At 44.0% G+C, this 21,841-nt stretch overlaps 1 protein-coding gene and 1 non-coding gene across 2 annotated transcripts in view; both read right to left on the minus strand.

The window, feature by feature from the left end:
* The window catches only part of LOC115309891 (CUGBP Elav-like family member 4), a 251,270-nt gene that overhangs the window by 49,017 nt on the left and 180,412 nt on the right, over positions 1-21,841 (minus strand). The window lies entirely within an intron of this gene.
* Positions 19,326-19,585, minus strand: Trnay-aua. The gene is made up of 2 exons: positions 19,549-19,585; positions 19,326-19,370 (listed from the first exon to the last, which is right to left on the minus strand). It is a non-coding gene; the product is annotated as a tRNA-Tyr (tRNA).

Consider the following 21,841-nt stretch of genomic DNA (forward strand, 5'->3'; position numbering starts at 1 on the left):
ATGGGCTGCTCGTTAAGTCGAGCGAGGGAAATGCGACCATCGCGCCCCCAGCATTAGTTTTATGCTGCCGATATAACAGACGCCTTCTCAGGAACCGAGACTCGGTATAGAAAACAAACTGAGGTGTGTGGTTTTATGGCGTCCCGGACTTTCAGTTGAGCTTGATGTTTATACCTTATAAGGCATAGGCTTGCATGCGATAATTGAAAATTGTAATGAAAAACATTATTACCCTGGAAGATAGGCAAGACCGGCCCTACTATTCGAATGTACAGAAACGTGACACTGGGGGATACAAACAAATAAAAACTCGTCATAAATTGCCTTCTTCGCACCTTAGAATCGAATAGGACCGGAGAAAAACAACCTAACTGGTCAATTGTTTTCAGAACCTGAGAAATAGGAGACGGTGTTCCAATCGAACTCGGAGCGGCGAAATGAAACTCAGATTAAGACAAAAATCGAAGCCTCGGGATTCCTCCTCCGCTACGCGTTTCCATAAGTTTTAAGGAATATATTGAGTGTGCCTTGAACGTATCAACCTATCCAATTGAAGCGAATCAAAATAGATATGTTCGCTACATTATTACTACTTATCACCACGCTATTGACGTAACATCTCTTAAATTAACTTTGGGCTTACTTAACCTTGCATCACGCCCACAGCTTTCCACAGTTCGTGTCCGTTTCACAACGTCTACAAATCTACTACCGGGATTCCCTTTGAAGCATCTACATCTCATCGCGACTAAATCAACTCAATATGCCTGGTTATGCATGTCTGTAAGAATGTTGCATCTTTTGGTATTAAAGAGTGAAATGCTTTTTTAACGCTGCCCCCCAATCCAAACCTTTGTCCATCCGTCCGTCCGTCCGTTTGTACATTTTTTTGCTACATTTAGGGGGTACGTGGCGCCACGTGACAACACGGTACGTCACGGGATCTAAACACCTTGGGGAAATAGACGGCACGTGATGTTACGCAACCTCAGTTGCCCCGTTTAATTTAGCGAGAAAATTTCCGTCTTGTGGCCAAAACATCAGTTTAGTTTCCCCACTAAATATAGCGAGATGTTGACGCCACGTGAACAGACTTGGGAAGTAATATGTTACAAGTAACGGATTACTTGTAATACGTTACTTCTTCAGTGAATTTTGTAATTGAAACGTTACTTTCTGCGGCAGTAATTTGTAATGTAATTTCGTTACAAAATATTGCTAATGGATTACTTTCATACTGATTATTCTTTTTCTTAAATATGAACATAATACATAGACTGAATTAATATGAGCAGCATAAAGATAGAAAGGTAATCAAAATGGAAAACGTCATGAAGAGAGTAGAAAACAAAAGGGAAACACGACTATTTGTATGAAAGGTCGCTAAAACCGGTAGAAAAACGTACGCGGCATATAAAAATATGAAAAGATCAAAATAAAAAAGGCAACGCATGCAGCCCATGTATTTTCAACCCTTGCATTTTTTAGTACTGCGTGAAACTATACTCTGTTCATGCATAGTTTTAAGTTCATGCTTCCCGATGAACTTAAAACATCTATAGTACGTCCTTTGTATAAAGGTGGTACCAGAAACAATATTGCAAACTATCGTCCGATTTCTCTCTTGCCCATCATCGCTCAGATCCTCGAAAAGCATGTGTTTAATATAATGACATCTTTTTTAGAAAAAATTAATATCTTATCTCCAACTCAATTTGGTTTTGTGCAAGGAAAAGGCACTCAGCCTCTTCTAGAAGATTTCGCAGATACCCTATACTCAGCATTCGATCACAATCTTGTTACCTCCGCACTATTCTTAGATGTGTCCAAAGCTTTCGACACAGTGAGCCATACGATACTGTTGAAGAAACTGTACAGCATAGGTTTTCGTGGTTCATTTTTTTCCCTTCTTAAAAACTATCTTTCTCATCGCTCTCAACTGGTGTGTGCATCTGGATTTCAGAGTTCTCGAGCTGAACTAAAAGCCGGAGTACCACAGGGGTCTATTCTATCACCTCTTTTGTTTAACATCTTTGTCAATGACATCGCCACCATGGTACCGGGATGTAAGCTATATCAATACAATTATGACCCAACACATCAACTATGCATATTCCATCAGCCAGTTACAATCTCAAGCAATAGCAATTATGGACTGGTTCAAAAAAAACCTTCTTGATATTAATGTTAAAAAGACAAAACTAGTATGCTTCTATAATCCACACAAAACAGTCACTCTCAACATTCCATTAGTTCTGCACTCTTCTTTCTGCCATCAATGCAACTGCATTCCGGTTGAGTATACAGATAGCGTGAAGTATCTGGGCGTATATTTTGATAGTGGTCTGAAATGGAATGTTCATTTTACATACATCTGTAAAAAACTGAGAAGCATTAGTTGCCTATTATATAATACAAAACATTTTTTTCCTGTATCTTTTCGAAGAATGATTGCCCATTCGCTTGCATATAGCGTCCTTCGCTACTCGATCACCGTTTTCGGCCATTCTTCTGACTATTGGAAAACCAAGGTGGACTGCATCCTGAAAGCTATCCTGAAAGGTATCTCTTATAAACTTAAAATACCTGACAACGCTAATCTTTTCGAATATTTGCAACTACCCAACTTCCAAACCCTTTATGTTCATTCAGTGGTATTGCGACACTTTTGGAATTCTGATTTCAAAATCTTAAGCCCACCCACACGTGATCTTCGACATACTCACCCTTTTCACATACCTTTTTCCCGCACTCGTTATGGCGAAAGTACGCGTGCGTTTTATGTGCCATATATTTTTTCTCACTTACCACCTGAACTTCTAAACCAAACATCCCTGGGCAAAGTTAAAAAGATGCTTAGAGGTATTTCGTTTTAATAGCGAACTATTGGTTTCGTTTTAGTAGCGAACTATCGCAGACTCATTTTGCTAAGTAATGTGTGCCAATATTAAGCGCCGGCATTTCTGGAACATTAATGAATATTCTGCTGTTTGCAGGACATTTTAACAGAAGACCTTCCGTGATTTTTTTTGGGCATATTTTCCAGTTTTGTGGTATTTCATTTTGCTTTGACATTGCTATTGATTTCCGTTTTAGTCTGTACTTAATAACTTTTCGCGTAAAATCTTCAAGTTATAACTAGAGTGACTAACTTCATGAATTATGTTTACATTTTTTTTGTCTGTTTTATATTACTGTATTTTGAGTAACTACCCATGCTACATATCGTTTTTTTTTTTTTTTATTGGAGGATGGCGTCGCACAAGCCACGTGTTGGCTTTGATGCATCCGCAATACCAAACTTTTCTATGATGGTAGCAATAAACACTTATTATTATAAGCTGACAATGCGTCAGTTCCAGGCACGAGGCCGCAGCTTTGAGAAGTGGCGCTCACGCTAGAAAGGCCCGTTTCAAAAGGGAGATTTCGTAGATCGGTCCTTACATCCGTATTTCCCAGCGGAGTTCAACGCTGCTACTGAGCATGCGCACCGCTAGCTTTGTCTGCAGCATACCAAGGATAATTTGCGGTCGCCGTAAGCTAGCGGGATGGTGGGTGTGGTTGCAGCTTTCGCTGCCTTGTTAGCTTACAGGTGAATGTAGTGCACCTACCTTCTTTCTCTTAAATACAATATTTCATTCTTACAAGGACTACTATAATACGGGCGTACAGAAATGGAAAGTAGAATTTCAGAATGTTTTTGAAAACATCAAAGTCGTTTCTATTGTTTTCTTGATACGTGTACGGAAAAAGTAACGTGAAACTAATTTGTAACCTCACAAGTAAAGTAATCCGTTACTACTCAGCGAAAATAATTTGTATCTTATAAAATTAAAAGTGCTAACAATCGACAAGGAAACAAAAGGAAGGCGAACAGGACGGGCGCTTACTTTCAACTGAACATTCATCTGAAACAGCTAAAGCAAACAACCTACGATAAGAAAGTCACTGAATCATCCAGTGACTTCACTCATCACCCCGTGTCAATTAAATCACTTTTTTTTTATGCAGGAAAATTGACGGCTCGCTGAATCAGCCTTCGGTACCCTCTTTGTTTATAGAATGCGCTTATGGCACTTAATTTGCGACTTTTTCACGGGCTCTCTCCACGATCATGGTATTTTGGAAGTTGGGCTGGCACTGACAGTCTCTGCAGTAAAAAGACAGGTGTCCCCCTGTTATGAACGCAAAGATGGGTCATGCTCGCCCATCTTCTCATTTACGCACCGTCCTGTCTGGTCGATGTACACGTTACCGCATGTCAGCGTTATTCTGTACACCGCACCCACCTTAAGGGGTATCCACACGAAGGAGAACAGGAGAACTCCGCGGACGGATGTCGTGACGTCAACATCCCGGGAAACTCCGTCCCCGGCTCCGCCGCGTGCACTTGCGGAGCTTTCGTGCTGTCAGTGCAAAGCCTCCGCGCCTCCGCCACGGAGGAGAACGCGCCGCGAGGCGTCAAAAAGGGATGACGTATGTCTCACGTGATGCGCGATCCGCGGAAGAAAGTGGCGGATTTCTCCTTCGTGTGGATACCCCTTTACATTCCACAAATATGTTGGCATGATTGACGGTGCATAAGAGCGCGCGGATATCCAGCTTCACTTTTGCTTGGAGTTGAGGAGACGCTGCTGAAAAAGATCAAGAGCAAGTGCCAGCGTATGAAAGAAAAAAAAAACAAGATCTCACTACATCTTTTACTTGCACAAAATTTCACATAAGTTTAAAAAGGTGGCAAAACAATTTGATATGATGCTTGTGTTTTCGGCGCCATGTAAGTTGGTCCAGTTATGCCGGCGGACCAAAGAAAAAAGGAACGACGCGCGCTTATGCACCATCAATTATGCCAAAGGTTTGTTGAATGTAACGTGGGTGTGGTGTGCAGAATACCGCTGACATGCGGTAGAGTGTACATCGTCCAGACAGGACGGTACGTAAATGAGAGGATGCGCGAGCATGACCCGTCTTTGCATTAAACAACAGGAGAACACCTGCCTCTTCCTTCCAGGGATTCTGCCAGCCAAACTTCCGAAATGTCACGACCGCGGGAAGGGCCCATGAAAACGTCGCAAGGGAAGTGCTAGAAGCGCATGCTTTCAAGAAAGATGGAACAGAAGGCTGTGTCAGTCAGCCGTAAATTTTTCTGCATCAAAAAGAGTGATTTTATTGACACGTGGGTATGAGTGACACCACTGGGTGATTCAGTGTCGTTTTGATCGGAGGTTTTTTTGCTTTAGGTGTTTTTAAATAAATATTCAGTTGAGAGTAAGCGATTGTCCTGTTCGCCTTCCTTTTGTGTCCTTGTCTATTCTTAGCTCTTTTAATTTTGTAAGTCGTGAACCAACTTGACCGCTTCACGATTGTAGTAATCTGTAACGGTAATCCAATACATTTTAAGCTCGGAAATTTATACTTGTACTCCATCACGTTTTTCAAGTAACGGACACGAGTCTGCACGTGATCTATTGAGAAACACAGTTACCCGCTCAGTTTAGCGGGAGAATACACGCCTTGTGACCCAAGCACCAGAAATCACGTGACGTGCACAACCATTCAATTTTCACGCTAAATTTAGCGGAGAGATATACGTAACGTGACACACCACTTCCATCGCCAATTCCATATAATGCATATCATGCATTCAACGACAATGAAGGTAAATACGGTGGCCAATTTTTTATTCTTCGAACTACAGTTTTATTACAACGTCCACCGTCGCCTCTGGAGTACTTCTTATGGCGGCTTTTTCCTCAGTTTCCTGGTCATTATTAATATTGTACAACACACCGCTCTCCAGGGTACGTTCAGGCAGCGAAGGAAATAGTAAGTAAATAAGGTCGGAGTAAGACGAGTGAAAATATTAGTAAGATGGAGGGGTTTACTCGTGTCCTGCTTTCCTAGTGCAGCGAGGAAATATCCGTACGTTATTTCGTGTTGCTCCCTTTTCTAGGCCGGCTTGCTAGAAACAAAGGGCGTCGTGTAACTTAGACCAGAGTCCCACTAGAGCGACAAACATAAACGTCCCACACCGACCAACCTCAAGAACGTGCAGCATTCGTGCAAAGGTGCCTCGCTTTCAATCTCTCATGAAGTAAGCAAGAGCAGCAACAGTGATTGTAAGCCTGCAAAAAAGATACCTTCAGGAGTATGCGGCGCGTGCCTGAGGTAGGTAGTATTCGTCGCTCTAGTGGGACTCGTGGGGCTTGGGCATTAGTCCGAAACAGTAACTGGTAAAGCCAGTGCTTGAGCAGAGTAGCGTGTGAGGAGCGCGCACTCCTGCAACCCGGCGGAGGCTTTTATTTGCCTTTCTTCGCGAATTTCAATTCAAACGTCCGGCTCCTCCAATCAAGCTTTAATACACTGTATGACACGCCTCCTCGTGTTAGTACATACATTGAATTACACTTCCCTGTTTTTCTTTTGAATTTCCGTAGAGAACCCTAAATGTTGAGACGTGCCAATCCCTTCTCTCATGTTCATTTCTCCATCTCTATACCGCGATAGTCGTGACGTGATTTTCTTACCACTGGAAATGGCGCCCGTTGTTCATGTTGCTGTTGTAGTAGCTGGTGTAGTTGTTTTAGTAGTGGTAGATGATGATTATGTTGTTATTGTAGCTGGCGATGTGTGGCTTCCGTCGTCCATGATGCCAAATCCTCAAAAACTATCCCCGCCGCCCGCGGAAATCGAACCTGGGTCTGCTGCGGCTCTCCGTCTAACCACGTTCAAGTTGTAACTCCGGAACCAAATGGTCAGATGTCTATTTTCTTCCGAACGCCTTTGTACACGGACCCGACGGTGAGTGTAGGCAACGCCGATGTCCAACGACCTTGGCGTGACTTGTCGGAGCTATCGCTGTGACAGCACTCTGGGTTAACGCGGCACTGCTCCATTCTTTTCTCAATGGGAATCTCACGGAATACAAACTGCGCTGGTTCATCTCCCTCTTTTCCTCATCTCTCGTAAAAGAGAAAGCGTAATAAAAGATTGCTCCATCGGGAAGGGCCGTCGAGCGTCGGGGGTCCTCTCCCAGGCGGCACCCGAGAAGGTTCTGATCGACCGAGTTCCCCCTTCCCGGCCAGCAGGCACCGCGTCCGCGCCAGCTGTTCACCGCGTCCGGTTTCAAAGGATTAAAAGCATGCAAAAAACGCCAAATGGCGTCTCGCCCCCCGAAAGTGCGGACGGTGGATCCCCGAGGGGAACCCCTTTGTGTTTCCCGAGGCCCCTGGAGAGGCGGGACTTGCCGTCATGTGGTTTCGCTCCCCTCCCTCTGTGTCGACGGTCTCGCTCACCTGCGCGCCTCTGTCGGGACCGAAACGCGGCGAAAACTAGCACCATCTCACGAAAAACGATCCGGTCCCCGAAAAGGGACTCAGACATTCGGATGCTGAACGGTGCCACAGCGATGGTTTCCTCGGCAAGCGCTGCTTTCCGGCTGGCCACTCCGACCGGACGCTGGCCACGGCTATGATGTTCTGACCGAAGCGAGGGACACTGTGCATTGGCTAGCGTGCTCGTGAATCCAAGCGTGCCAACGTTCTCCCCATGTGGAGTCCGGGTGCCTTTGAGATGTGGGTAGGAAGTGGTACATCTTGGTTTTAAAAGCGCACAAAAGACGATGACAGAGTAAGAAACACAAACGACGGACGAGCGCTCACTCGCAACTGATAGGTTTTATTGGAACCTCAGAAAACACAAAAAGCATCCCCCCCCCCCCCCCCCCCCCGAGATCACTCATGCGCACCGCAGCTCCTCGTTGTCAAACTACACATCTTAAAAACTGTAAAATCACGATGTTTACGTGTTGACACGTGTCGTTGTCTTTAGAAACGCCAACTCGGCCTCAGTCAGTGCAAGGGAGGGTTGGCTTATGCATCCCTCTCCCCGAGAAGCTATCTGAAAGTCCTCCAAGATCTCTCTAGCCCTCTGTTCTTTATACGTGCCCAAAATATTTGTGTCACCGAACGCTGGAGAGCAGCCGCACCTGTCACAGTGGACAGGTGCGGCTGCTCTCCACGTCGTATCTCTATACTCGCGGCCTTTTTCAACGCGATAGCGTTAAAGGGGCACTGACACCCCAAAGGTAGTATTTTTTTTATTGTCTAGAACGATGCAAGTTGTAGTCATAGACACGCAAAAAAAACGCATCGCAAAAACAAAATTTCTTACGCGCGCGCGCGCGCAATTTTATTTTTGGCGTTTTTCTCCTCCGCTCCTCACCTCCTCGCTTCTTTTGATTGGTGACGCCAAAAATTATAAAATTTAGAAGCTTTGTAGGCGACATTTCTATAAAATTTAGTAACGGCAATCGTAAAACATGTTTTTAACGCAATCGCGAACGCACTGTGGCCCTTCTTTTTGAAATACCAAAAATCAGAGTCTGGTGTTACGTCACCTCCTGGATTTGTATCCTCCCTCGGAAAAGTTGGCGGCGCTCGAGCAGAGGATGATGTGTGAGTCGGGGAACCGGACGAAGAAACCGGTTTCTCTCGGTACGCCAGCGCCCTTCTCTCTCGCTCCTCACCTCCTCGCTTCGGGTCGTGGTGGTTTGGAGCGGAGGTGCGGAAGAAAGTCGACTCGCAGGGGACCGCAAAATTTGACGTCGCTGCACTGGCGCGAATCGCGCGGGAACTTCAAATTCGGCATTGGGAAATTGTTTTTTTACTTCACAAATACTGAATTCTCAAATTTCTAATTTTGAGGGGAATCGTTTAGGATAATAAAACAATATGACTTTGATGTGTCAGTGCCCTTTAAGAAGCTCGTGTCGCAGAAAATCCGCGGCGTGACAGAAAAGCCAGCGTCGGTGGCATGCCGCAAAAATCCTGATTGGTCGATAGGTCATGACGTCACAGCCAAATGACCTCGCGCGGGAATTTCAAACAACCGACAACGCTCACGCGAAATGTTACGTAACGCGCAGAATGAAAGTGATTAAAAAACATAATATGTAATGCGAATTAAAGGTCGCCGAGAGTCTTAAGTGATTTTACTATAAAAAAAAGTAATTCATGTGCCTTAAAGCAATTCGAAGAATTTCAGGCAGGATTCGAACCCATAACCGACGGGTCGTGGGTTCGTTCCCAAGCCGTGCAAGCCCTTGGACGGCTTGGGAACGAGCAGAAGTTTATATGTTTATATGGTTGCCGCTGTCGCTCAGCTGTCCAGAGTGTTGTGTCGACATCTTTTGGCTTGCGGACACGATACTGCGAAAACAAACCTTTAACAGCTCTGCTGTAAAAAAAAAAAAAAAACATTTATTTATGGATCTATACTTTATCTCGCATTATAGGCTATAGCATGGACTATTGTTAGCCGCGCATGCTATTAGCGAGAGCTAGTTGCTTGGGATAAAGCTTCGGCGGCTACAGGACGCTCCTTCAGTGAGTGCTCCAGTTAAGGCAGCCAAAGCTGGCGGCTCGCGCTTGCACTGCCTTCTCAGTTAGTCCGCGCTAAGGTGAGACGAAGTATACACTAACATTGAGCGAATATTATCGATAGGTTCAGTACCGCCAAACATGCACTTCCAGAACCAGATCCTTTGAAGCAGCTGTGCATGGGCGACCTTCAGTTTTTGTTTTCCCTCTTTTTGATTACTTCGCTTCCTCATTACTACAACAGGACAAGTTATTGCCATTTCAGAATCGATTGTGTCTTTCTCCCCAGCACTGGACTTTGTGGAGGCTCGTCAAAGTCCACTTGAGTGGCTTAGTATCTCGGTAAGACAAGAGAAGGTCATCAATGACGATCAACAAATAGCCGGCGCTATAACAACTGCGGAACCAGAATAATAACCGCATTAGCACGCATTGCCACTGCACCAAACCTCTTTTTTCTAAGAAAAAGAGAAGGAGCTTTATTTTCTGACTTTGGTATATTGTGACAGTTCGTTAAAAATGCTCATGGGGAGCGAAGCATCCTTTTCAAAAAAGAGTGGACCCGACAATTCTTAAATTTTGTTTGTTATCGGCTCAAGCGCGTACAAAAATCTGGGTTCATAACATTTCTTGGTAAACCGTCCCTGAATATAATATTTTGCTAATGATGCTAACAACTTGCCCGTTTTTCTTCGTCATAAATTTGGCCACACACCGATTTGTTTTAACCTGCTTTTGAACACTTCTCTCGTGCACTCTAAGAACGCTTTATTTATGTCCTTATACTAACTCGTTCTATCTGTCTCAGTAATGCATACGGAATTGCTCTCCTCCGTTTATTTTGGGCCAACTATTTTTCTTTTTCTATCTAGTGCGTCACAGGTTAAAAATAAATAAAATCGTATTGCCTGTTTTATGCGACGTCGTATCTTAAGCTTTTGCGTTTTCCATAGCTTATATTACACGCGCTACATTCTAAGCCAATCGCTTTTTAAGACACGTATGATCCCTTACCGATCCCCCATTAAAAGTTAGCGTAACAAATTGTAGGACTATCTTGATCTTGGACTCCTTACTTTTGTTCCCAAAAGTAGCTTGGACTGACACCACCCAGCTTCCTGGCACCGTCGCCTCCGTCACCGACCCTTTTGCTATCAAGTCTGCAGTGTATAAATATGCGTTATAATTTTTCGAGGAGTTAGATTCCCCGGTGTTTATTTATAAGACCATTGGTGAATGTTGTTTTGGTGTTTATTTATTTTTCAGATATTGGTGCATTCCGGTTATCTGTTTCGAGCGGACGCTACATTCGGTGATTATAGACGAAACAAATCAGATGAAAAGCAAAGAGTGTAAGTTTAATAACCAGGACGGGCAAATTCATTGCACTTCAACGGAGTTCGCTTCGCCTTTAGTGTCATTGTGTAGTGTGCCACACGGCTTCTCCCTGAAGAACAAACACACTCAGCTTTCTTCTTTCTTCTTTATCTTAGCTTGCAATGATCGATCAGAATAAGCCAATTGGCGTAAATATTGTAAATTAACGTAATGTTGTCTCGTAACGTGTCACTAATTAAAAAATACTAAACATTTCTGAGACATCTAGGCTTTTTCTTGAACAATTTAGGTCTCCAATAATACTTTACCCATCGCTATTGTCATCCTTTCCGAATGACACTAATTCGTCCCGTCTGGCACCGAAGCACTTGAAGTGACATTCGGTAAGCTGAAGTGCTTTTGGTTGAAATGCAATAAATTTACCCCTCTGACAGGGGTATGAAGGGGAGGGCTTCGGCAGAAACAGTCCTAGCGTGAACCAAAAGTTCTAGAAATAAATGTTTATCGGTTATAACAGTTTTCGTATTTTTGACCGAACTTGTCAGTATTTCTCAGTTTTAACAGATTTTGCATTTTCGACACTGGCAGATGCTTATCAGTTGTTTCCGGTTAAAACCGGAAAGTGTGAGGCTTAGTTTTTTTTGTACTTTTTGTACGCATGCTTTGCTACATTTCTTTTTGTAGCACCTTTGCTTTTATGATTAATAAATAAAATACATGCTTAAGCATCGAAAAACATTTTCTTTCTTATGTAAACACGTGTGTTTTTTTTTCTGCGATGGTGTGTTTAGTGCAGATTTGTGCCCGTTTCTTAAAAAGTGAATCGAATAAAAATTACAAATTACTGCGCTTTAAATGTAGTAGAATACCGTTGCAAATTACTTTTGCTGAAAAGTAACGATTACTTTACTCGTTACGAAACAAATTAGTTACTCGTTAGTTTTTCCGTACACGTATCAAGAAAACATTAGAAACGATTTTGATGTTTTCGAAAATGGTCTGAAAAACTACTTTCCATTTTTATACGCCCGCAGTATGGTAGTGCTTGTAAAAATGAAATATTGTATTTAGGAGAAAGCAGGTAGGTGCACTCAACTCACCTGTAAGCTAACAAGGCAGCCAAAGCTGCAATGACACCCGCCACTCCGCTAGCTTATGGCAACCGTAAATCATACTTGGTATCCTGCATGAACGGAGTATAGTTGCAGACAGTACTAAAATAATGCATGGGCCTTGATTGAATAATGTATTTAAGAGCAATATGCGTGATCACCGGTGCAGGCATCTTTGTTTTCGAAGTGATACCTGGGATACTTGTTCTGAGCTCTAAGGGGGCGGGGGTACTTCCACGTTGGATATCTTGGAATCGGTGCCGCTTCAAATGATCTGGGAATGTAACCCTGCAAATGCGTGATTACTTGGGCATATCTTGAGGATGGTCTCTCCGTTGAAACATTTGCTAGATGATGTTTATGAATTCGAGTTTTATGACAAAGATGAGCTCGGAACGTTTCTTGTGTTCTTAAAATGGCGGGCGAAACTGCTCGTGCTTCAGCCAAAGTTCCCACATACTGCCAGAGTTCCCACAAAGCTAAACGATGTAGCCTATAAACCAGTTTCCCACACGGTACCTTGTCAAAGGCATTAGGCAAATCTAAGAAGACAACGAAAGCTTAGGCTGCATTCTTCGTATTCTTGACCCCTGTTTATCGCAAATTTGTAAATGCCTGGCACGTTTCTCTAGTAGTTCTTGTGACCGGTCATGCAAAAAATATTATATTTTACTCTAATTGAAAAGATTTAGTAAAAGCAAATCAATTACGAATCAACCTGCGTAGGCAGACAGATATCATGCTGTCTAAACATCTAGCGTTCACTTGCATTAAATTTCGTTTTAGACTAGTTGGACCATGCTGAATAAAACGTTTGAAAATGGCTAACAAAACAAGCACAAAGAGGACACGAAGACAACAGGACAGGCGCTAACTTTCATCTCATTTTTGTTTGAAGTAATAATCAGAAATATACACACACTCTTCTGTCCTACCTGCATTACCACCAATCATCATTCCTCCGAACATATTCAACTCGATATTCAAGTTCATGTCCAAATTTTTATACCATTTCTCAGTTTCAAGGATAAATTTTCTAGTCCTGTGCGAATAGTGGATTTTGAGTTCGAAGCGAATTCGAAGCGAATAGAGGTTTTGCCCCAATATTTCCGATTCGAATATCGAATAGTTTCTCCACGCCTTTCATTACCATTCCATAATACTTACACAAAAACCCAGCTAAACTTCTGAAGGTTGTTCTACTTGTTTATTTATAAACTAAGTTTAACCTTTCTATATTTATGAACTGTGACCTCAGAAGGTCTGGTGTCTTGGGATGGCACTTAAACGACGGATTGACATAAAATGAATCATGTAGAGGTGACCAACTATACCCAAAGGAGTGAATTTACAAATCTTGCTTTATATAATATTCTTTCTTTAATCTCGAGTTAAAAAAAGAATGAATCGTGTATGATGAACGCAGGTTGTAAGGGCATCTCTGCCTAACATAGTATACTCTTGCATAACAGTTTAATTTTGAAACTTTTACTACAATGTAGATAAACACATTCACAAACTTTTCATTTATTTTCGAATATAGTCGGCACAGGTGCACCATCCCGTTTTGAATGTATGCTTTACTTCCAAGCACGCAATTACGATATTCATACTTTTCCAAGTGCTCATCGCGGCGGGTTACCTCGTTGAGTGCGCTTCTTACCAAGCACCGGTGCGCTGCGGAGAAGCAACACCCGCAAAGCTCGCTTCCGCGGGTATTGCTTCTCCGCAGCACACCAGTGCTTGGTAAGAACCGCACTCAACGGGGCTTACCCGCAGCAATCAACACTTCGAGAAACGCGAATAGTGCAGTTCTTCTCGAAGCCAATATCGAATAGTGTACTATTCTGAACTACTATTCGAAATTTCGAATATTCGCACAACCCTACAATTTTTGGAGTGAAAGAAGACTACAAGTAGAGTCTTTTATTATAACACAGTCGTCCAAGGACATTGTCCAAGGGTATAATACAGTCGTCCAAGGGTATTGAAACCGACTGCGGCATTATTTCAGCGAGATGATTAACGTATATAAGGAAAAGCAAAAGCCCTAACACACTCCCTTGAGGTGCACCAGATGTGAAAGCAAGAGCCTCCGAAACATGACCGTTAACATCAACAAACTGAGTTCTATTACCTAAATATGCTGCAATCCAAACGATAATATAAGAAAGCAAACCTAAACGCTCTAGCACATAAATCAGTTTCCCATGTGGTACCTTGTTAAATGCCTTACAGACATCTAAGAAAATTACATCAACTTGCCCCGGGTCACCGAGTATTGCGGAAAACTCATGAACTGTAGTTACATGTTGCGTGACAATAGACATTCTCTTCCTGAAAAAAAAAACACAAAAAACGTTCATCCTTTCCACACTGGTGAAGAAGGAAGAGCAGCGGAGCTGTAGAACCTGTTCTCGGCGGTGGCTTTCCAGGCGAGCGATCTGCTCTACTTTCGCAAGGGAATCTGAAGCGCTCGACTGAGTGGAACTTTAGGCGATAGTGGCCCCGTGGTGGTTGCGAAACCATTCGCGCTGCTGCGCACATCGCCGCTCATTCCGTTCCCGCTCTTATTCCTCCGAAGAAATGTTGCCGCCATCTTTGAGTGACGGCATCATCCAGTTGTCTGGTTGCCGAAGCTGGAAAGGTTGCCGCCATCTATGAGCGACGGTGGCAAACAGACAACCGGCAAACGCAACACTCTGGACAGCCACCGCCATCTATGAGCGACGGCGGCAACCAGAGTGTTGTGTCGATTACGGGTCTCGACATTTGTTTGGTACCGTAGAGGATCCTGGGGAAACTGACCCTTAACGGCTCCGCTGTAAAACATGTTGCTTAGGCGATAAGATGGCCATCTCAGTTACAAAACGTTTATTAACGCCCGCCTCAACGTGTTCTAGTAAATTAATATTCACCGATAATTTGCCACTAAAAATTTAGAACAGCGGCGTCCGTGACCGCGTTTGCGCTGGAAGAAGGGAAAGTACGTGCGAGAGTTGTTCTGTAGAGGCGCGGGGAGAGCGGACGAGAACGGAATCTAGGGGGCGGCAGTGGGGAGGCGAGGGAGCGTGGCCGCACAGCGCGGCCACGTGGGTATGGGAATGTAGTAGGAACGAGGGGGAGAGCGCTCTCCCCGTGATCACGTGGGTGTTTCGCATCAGCGGCGGCCTACAGGGGGAAAGGGGGTAGGGTGGCGAAGGAGGTCCTTGCTTCAGTTGCCGTCTATGTGTGAGGAACGGCGGGAAGAGGGAGCGCATGACCTCTGCTATTGAAAGTGGTTTTGCGTTCTTGCATGAGCATCTTTGCCGGGAAGGGGCACTAACCGCGACTTCTGTAAAACATAAAAGAAAAAGATACATTGGTTGTACTTAATACGTTAGTATGACCCTTAGAAACGCCACAGATCTCCCATTTTGGGAAACGTTAATGGTGGCCACTTCACGTTTCTCTTTTCGCTTTCTCTTTTGGCTTTTTATTTCTTCTTCTATATTTGCTCTCGCTTTTTGGCCTCATTAGGGGACATTCATTCATTCCTTTGTTTATTTCACCTCAAGGACTCGTTAAGTGCATTACATAAGGGCAGAGCAGCAGTTGAGCATGCCCACAATCCACTGCACCGCGGCGGAGCAGTTTCTATAGATAACAAAAACCGTAGTGATGTATGAGATGGCGTCTTCAGAGAAGGCCAACGCAGGGCACAGATTGGGCTCGACGATTTCGTCAACTTTTGGCTCAAACTTGACTCCAACACGTGCGCTGACGCAGCACTGTTTCCAATCTGTTTCCAGCGTTGGCCTTCTCTGATGACGCCATCTTATTAAACACTTCGGTTTTGTTATCTAGGATGTGTTGCGCGGCGCCGCCTTCTCTCTGGCTCAGAGCCAGCTGTGCGCTTGACTGAGGAAAGCGAAATTGCTCGTTTTGACGAAATACCGGCGGTGTCTGTCAGTTTGTCAGCACCGGCGGTGGCGAAAGTCACAGCCGGGACTTAGTCAAAACGAGCTTTCTAATGCTAGCGCATTAAAAACCAATGACAAAGAGTAGCTGAAGGATTTAACGAGATGGGTAAAAGTGCCCGACTGAAAAAAAAAAAAATATATGAATTTACTTCTCATATGTTTATTGTACACCTTTTTCATATCAGAACAAAAGAGAGGCAATGGTACAGTGTTCGCGTACTGTACCATTGCCTTCTTATGCACATTCGTGCGGCAAGCACGTCGAACTCGAGAGCTAACGTCAGAACGAATGAGAAGAGCAAAGGCCAGGTGAAGTCAGATTTAACAAATAGCGTTAAAGCAAAACGATGTCTGCATGAAGCGTAGTTTCCTATGCGTTTTTTTCTCTAGAGGGAGAGTCGCGCAAATGCTGGGCTATTTAAGAATTTTGTTGCCCCAGCAGCGGCGTTCTTGTCTGGAGCTTGGTTGGCAGACCTCACATCGGGTAGCCGCGGAGAGGTTCCGCGGCTACCCGAGGTGAGGTCTGCCCTTCTTGGCTCACAGAACCTGCAGTATATTTCCGGTCCTTGTACATAAAGGTATATACTTCCAACCATCAACCGACCCGACCTCACCATCATCAGCGAAGTCCGCGGATGTCCGCGGTGCCTCACAAAGACCAAGACCACCATATACAATTAACCTCGCTATATTTGTATCAGTACTTAAATACTTTACTAAAAACTGTAATTTAATTTGTGAATAAATTTAGTTTGAAAGTATGTTGTATTTGTATTTAAATAAATTTTAGAAATTATTTTACCCATCCCTCGAGCTCTGGTATACCCCTGTCAGACGACGACTTAAAGGGATGCTGAACCGAAATCTGGATTCCCCAAAACACGCGGCAAAAGCGTGCAACGGGATGCTACGAACACCAAAACATCACTCATACAGCGATATCTCGAACGGATGACCGTATTTTTCAACAAAAAAAAAAAAAAAAAAAAAGAGAGGCGCATTTGGCAGGAATGTTGACGTCATGTTTCTCCGAGAAGGAGACGGAACGGCCTCGCGTCTTCTTGGCCTCGCGGCCTTGAGGGAGCGAAGCGAAGAGAGGAGGAAACTAGGTATCTTGACAGTCACGCGCCTCGTCGGCTTGGTTCATTCTCGACTTCTTTTTCTAAAAATACGGCCGTCCATTTGAGATATCGCCTTACTAGTAGTGTTGTAGGGATTGTAGCGTCCCGCGCCTACATCTCCAGCATTGTTTTTTCGAAATCCAAATTTCGGTTCACCATCCCTTTAAAGGGGCAAAGCGTTCATGCCAAGGTTCTTTGTTTTTTTAATTTACATCGCGTTTTTTCAAGCTGGCGTGTGGGACTCTGGCTACACATTGTCAATGTAATAACGAAGAAATCTGGTGTCTTTTAAACGTAACAGGTGATTGAAATTGAGAATTTTCAGAACATTTTTATTGTTAATGACGTCATTGCTCTGAATCAAGAGAAAACCGAAAGGACAAGAGGCTGCAACAACTGTGCGCGATCTTTCTAATTGGTGGAATTAACATCCAGTAATGGAGATATGAAAGCCCCAGTGATTTACGGGGGCTCAAAGCAAAATGTGTAATGGGAATCACGTGCTTGAAGGGACCAGAAGGGTCACGTGCACCTAGTCAGCCAGTCCTACCTTTAGTATTCTTTGCCGTCATCATCCGACGCTCTAGACCAATGTTGTCACTGAACGCTCGTGTTTGACAGTGATAGGCACGCCCTTTGAATCAGCATTTGGTTTTCTTCGTCTCTTCGCAGTGCCCCTTTGAAGGGAAGCTAAAGCTGTTGTGTATTTGAGAAGAAAACACTTCAGTCGTCTTTATTTGGCCTTCAGGATTACGAATATCAAAATTATATTTCAGATTGAATCGCCAAGCAGCCACAACAGCGCTTTCAAAGTAGCGTTGAAGCCCGTGCTTCCCGTTGCATTCGGTGTGAGGACGAATTCATGACAAATTATAAAGAGATATCATCATTTCCACACCTTCCGCAAGCCTTACCCGAGCAGTGTTCCCTCACAAGCAGCACGCGCAAGGAAGCTGAAACCTCTGGGTATGACGTAACACTCTGCGGTTGGTTTTTTTCGCTTTTTCTCGCGTCCATTGAATCGCTTGGGTCAAATGCTCGTAATATTTAAATTTACAGGACTAAAATATAACTAAAAATCACCTCTAAGTAATTTTTCTTTTCAACCTCTTTTTAGTTTTTTTTTTTTAGAGGTCATTCGCAATAAATGTCCATTCCGCTGAAGGTTATTCTGCTAAAGCAGGTGCTGCCGCAGATTACAGTTGAGTTGGAGTGTTGAGGTACAAAAGAAAGGGGATGTCGAGAGAGATGCGGGCCTCCTCTAGGGGATAAGTCGCTATCCGACTTTTAAAGAAGGGAGAACCGAAGAAGACTAGAGGGACAGAGGGTACATGTACAAATAAATAGGGTTCGCTAAAAACAATAGGAGCTAGGCAATAAGTAATGTTCTGCTCATCCGTAGGTCACTGTTCCTAAACTTTCTGTGAGTCCTGCTTCTCTTAGAAATGTCAGCAGGTACTTGGAGGCTTGAGAGACTAGCGTATGAGGGCCCCCAGAAAAGAGCAGCTCATACAGTGTGGAATAGAGAAGGCAGCTGGTGGAGTAGCGATTTAAGGAAACTTTTCTTTACTCGAAACATTCGGGACGCACAAAGGCCACGTGTGTAAGAGCCCCTCCAGCCCCGCACGCAATTTAGGTCACGGATACGTTCCAGCTTGTGCAGCGCAGATCTGGTGCTCGCACAGTCAGTTCGCAGGCACTGTAGCAGGGAAGCTTTTACTCTTGGCAACTTTCTAGGTCGCACGGGATACAAAATCTCATTTTATATTGATACTGACTGCTCTGGATTGTACACCTGGTGTGTGTACTGAAAACAAAAATATTATACCGAACTGATTTGCACCGTTTGGAAATGTTACAATTTGGTAATGTTTGTTCTGCTAAGAATCTTAAAACGGGTGTAATCTATTAAAAAATTGCAAGAACCTTGTGTGCTATAATAAGACGTCAACTCATAGCTTATGAAACTCTTTGGGTGTGTCTGGCAACCGTGCAAAACTACAGTAGACTATTGTCTCTTTACAGAAACCAAAAAGCTTTGACGAGGTGTATCTCGCCCGTTAACTCAGATATGTAGCGGAACAGAATTATAAGTTGGTCAGCGCTAATTGGCGTTAATAAAAAGGAATATATTATTTTTCCTGGTTCCACTACAAATTACGTTCACGTTACTTTTCCTGGATACTTCTCAAGATATTGCCGCGCGCGCAGGTAGCCAAGAAAGCAGGGCGCCCGGGGCCGATTGGTTATTGTACTTGGCTCCCACGCAGAGGGTTGAGGTTCGATGCCTGGGATCAGACGCGCCTTTTTGTTTATTTTAGGGGCGAAGCTCTTTAGGGTCTAGCCTTGTCCGTCCGTCCGTTCGGCCGGCCGGTCGGCGTCCGTGCTCACATAAAAAGAAAACAATGTTCGCGCAGTCGACAGAATTCGAACTTGTGCGGGGGGACCCCAATGGATTTCTACAGTCCGTTGCAAGCTAAGAACGAAGGGCGAGTGTTAGACGGGCCGGGGATGAGGAAGCAGACGGAACGCTAAAGAGAGAAGGATGTTTCCCTCTCTCTTCTCCAGCGTTCCGTCTGCTTCCTCCTCCCCGGCCCCGTCTTACCCTCGCCCTTCTTTCTTAGGCTGAAACGGACTATAGTCCATCGCCTTAACCACTCGGCCACGACTGCGGGACGAGTAGGGGCTCTGAGATGTGGTAGTAACTCAAGAGTTGGGGTTTCTATCATTGATGAAACATTGCATGTAGCCGTTCAACGTCTATACAGGAGAGGGGTTGCGGTCAAACGCGTATACAATCGCGTTAAACTTTGCATGCATTGGCTCAACGTTTGTAGACGAGAGGGCGCTGCGGTCAAATGCTCAAATGCGTATATAACCACGTTCCATACCACACATTCTCTTTCTCACATGGACCGTTGACTTATTAAGCGGTGGAGATGCGTTCCCACGGCTTCTAGCGGATCCAAGCTGATCCGCTAGAACCACTGGCTCTGCATTTCACCGACCATGAAGCAGTAATAATGAAGTCGAAACGCAACCCGGAACTCAGCACTATCTATGAGCAATAAAAAAAAAAAAATATCAGCATGCACCACCAGAGCTTCGCCCCAATCAAGATCATTCACCACGTGGTGATCCGGGCTTTTTTTTTTTTTTTCTTTTAATTGTCGCGTTTTGGTGTATTCTGTAATTCTGTTGCTTATTCGAGGTCCGAACGTTCCACGTGCTGAAAGCTATACGCCGATTGTTTCAGAAGCCCACGCGTATACATAGTGCTCGACGGGACGAACCGGAGTCAGTCTCGCCCGAGCGCTCGATCCTGCTGATCGGCGAAATCTACACCTGCGGCGCTAACGTTCTTTTTATTTGTTTTTGGCGCAAGCTCTCCCCATAAAACGTTTAGTCTCTTCAGTTATTCGCCGCCTCATCATTTGTCATTTATGACAATATAAATTAGCACAAATGCGATATTTTTTTAATGCATAATGCAATATCATTGTCACTATCCAGGATTCTGTGTTTTCCGATTCTATTTCTCGTAAAATTCGGAGGGTGTTTTTTGGAATGGATTTTCACTGGGGATTCGCGGTTTATCGGAGTTTATTTTTGCTAGATTCCTAATTCTTTGAAATTCAAAGCTTTTTTACCGCGTAAAATATAAAAAAAAAATTAAAAACAATATAAACAGGGCCCGGGTACCATCACCCGTTGTCCTGAAGGAACCTCGACATGTTAAAAGGCAAACCCCCATTGTCACGAGTTCTAGATTTCAAAAGTTACTGAAGTGGGATCTCCTTGGGAACGCGGACCTTGAGCTCTTAAAAAGTCTCTTTGCAAAACTCCGTCTTTTTTGGTGCTTATTTTTTCGCTGCGACCTCGAAATTCGGAGTTTTTCGGACAAATCCGAATTGTCGAAATATTTACCGGCGAGTGTTTTTCAGATTTTTTAAAGATTTATCTAAAAACATGGAACTTCATCTATACCTAATGTAGCTCTTTATTATAATATTTCTATAAAAAAAGAGGTTTGCAGCAGTACTGCACTGGTGAATTTGCCCCTCTGCGGACCAAGAATCAAGAACTTAATTGTATTCGACTCCACCTCTTGCGGGTAGTATTAAAAAGTATTAATAAGTATTAAAATGTATTGACTCGTAGACTCACGCGTGAAATTTTATTTTTACACAAAGTAGTCCACGGTCACTTTGGCGTGAACACTATGCAAACCTAGAGGAATATATATAACTTCATCGTGCCTTAATTTTTTTTTCTGAATGTTTATATTTCGAGTATTACGTTCATCTCGTGCTTTGTTATAGTCAAGCAGTATACTGACAAGTTGAGATGTTTTTTTCTAAAATGTTTCTATCTATGGAGGTGACACCGCGTCAAAACACCGGGGTTGTTCTGGGACACCAAATAAATAAATAAATAATATTAAATTACCATTTCCAGGTGCCCATGCAAGCATGGAGCGAAGTCTGCATCCTCGTCGCTATCTGTCCGCCATTACGAAACTATTCGGGGATCGGCTAAAATAGGCAGGCCTTTCCCTCATTCTACCCGGTTTCTGCCAGAAGAGCCGTATTCCCCTCAAATCACGGCAGGCGAATCCAGCCAATGCCAATGCTCGGTAAAGAAAATAACATTCTAACCGTATCTGGGCACCGAAATTAGATGCACGCTGTTTTCTCGGGGCAAACAAAGAATATATGCCCAGCCGCTGGAAAAAGCCGGCGCCGAAAGAAACCAGAAAAAGACCACCCATTCGCTCGGGTTTTGCCTTCTATTCTTTATTCGCCGAGCACCGTTCGCCCAGTCGCCAGATCAAATGAGAACTAAAACAAGACGGGCCACTGTTTGTGTGTTTCCATTGACCGGGGAGAGAAGACGGCTGCCACGAGGGTCAAATAAACTCGAGGACT

The sequence above is a fragment of the Ixodes scapularis genome, unplaced genomic scaffold (genome assembly GCF_016920785.2).
Source record: "Ixodes scapularis isolate PalLabHiFi unplaced genomic scaffold, ASM1692078v2 PGA_scaffold0__279_contigs__length_252992795, whole genome shotgun sequence".
Taxonomy (NCBI): Eukaryota; Metazoa; Arthropoda; class Arachnida; order Ixodida; family Ixodidae; genus Ixodes; species Ixodes scapularis.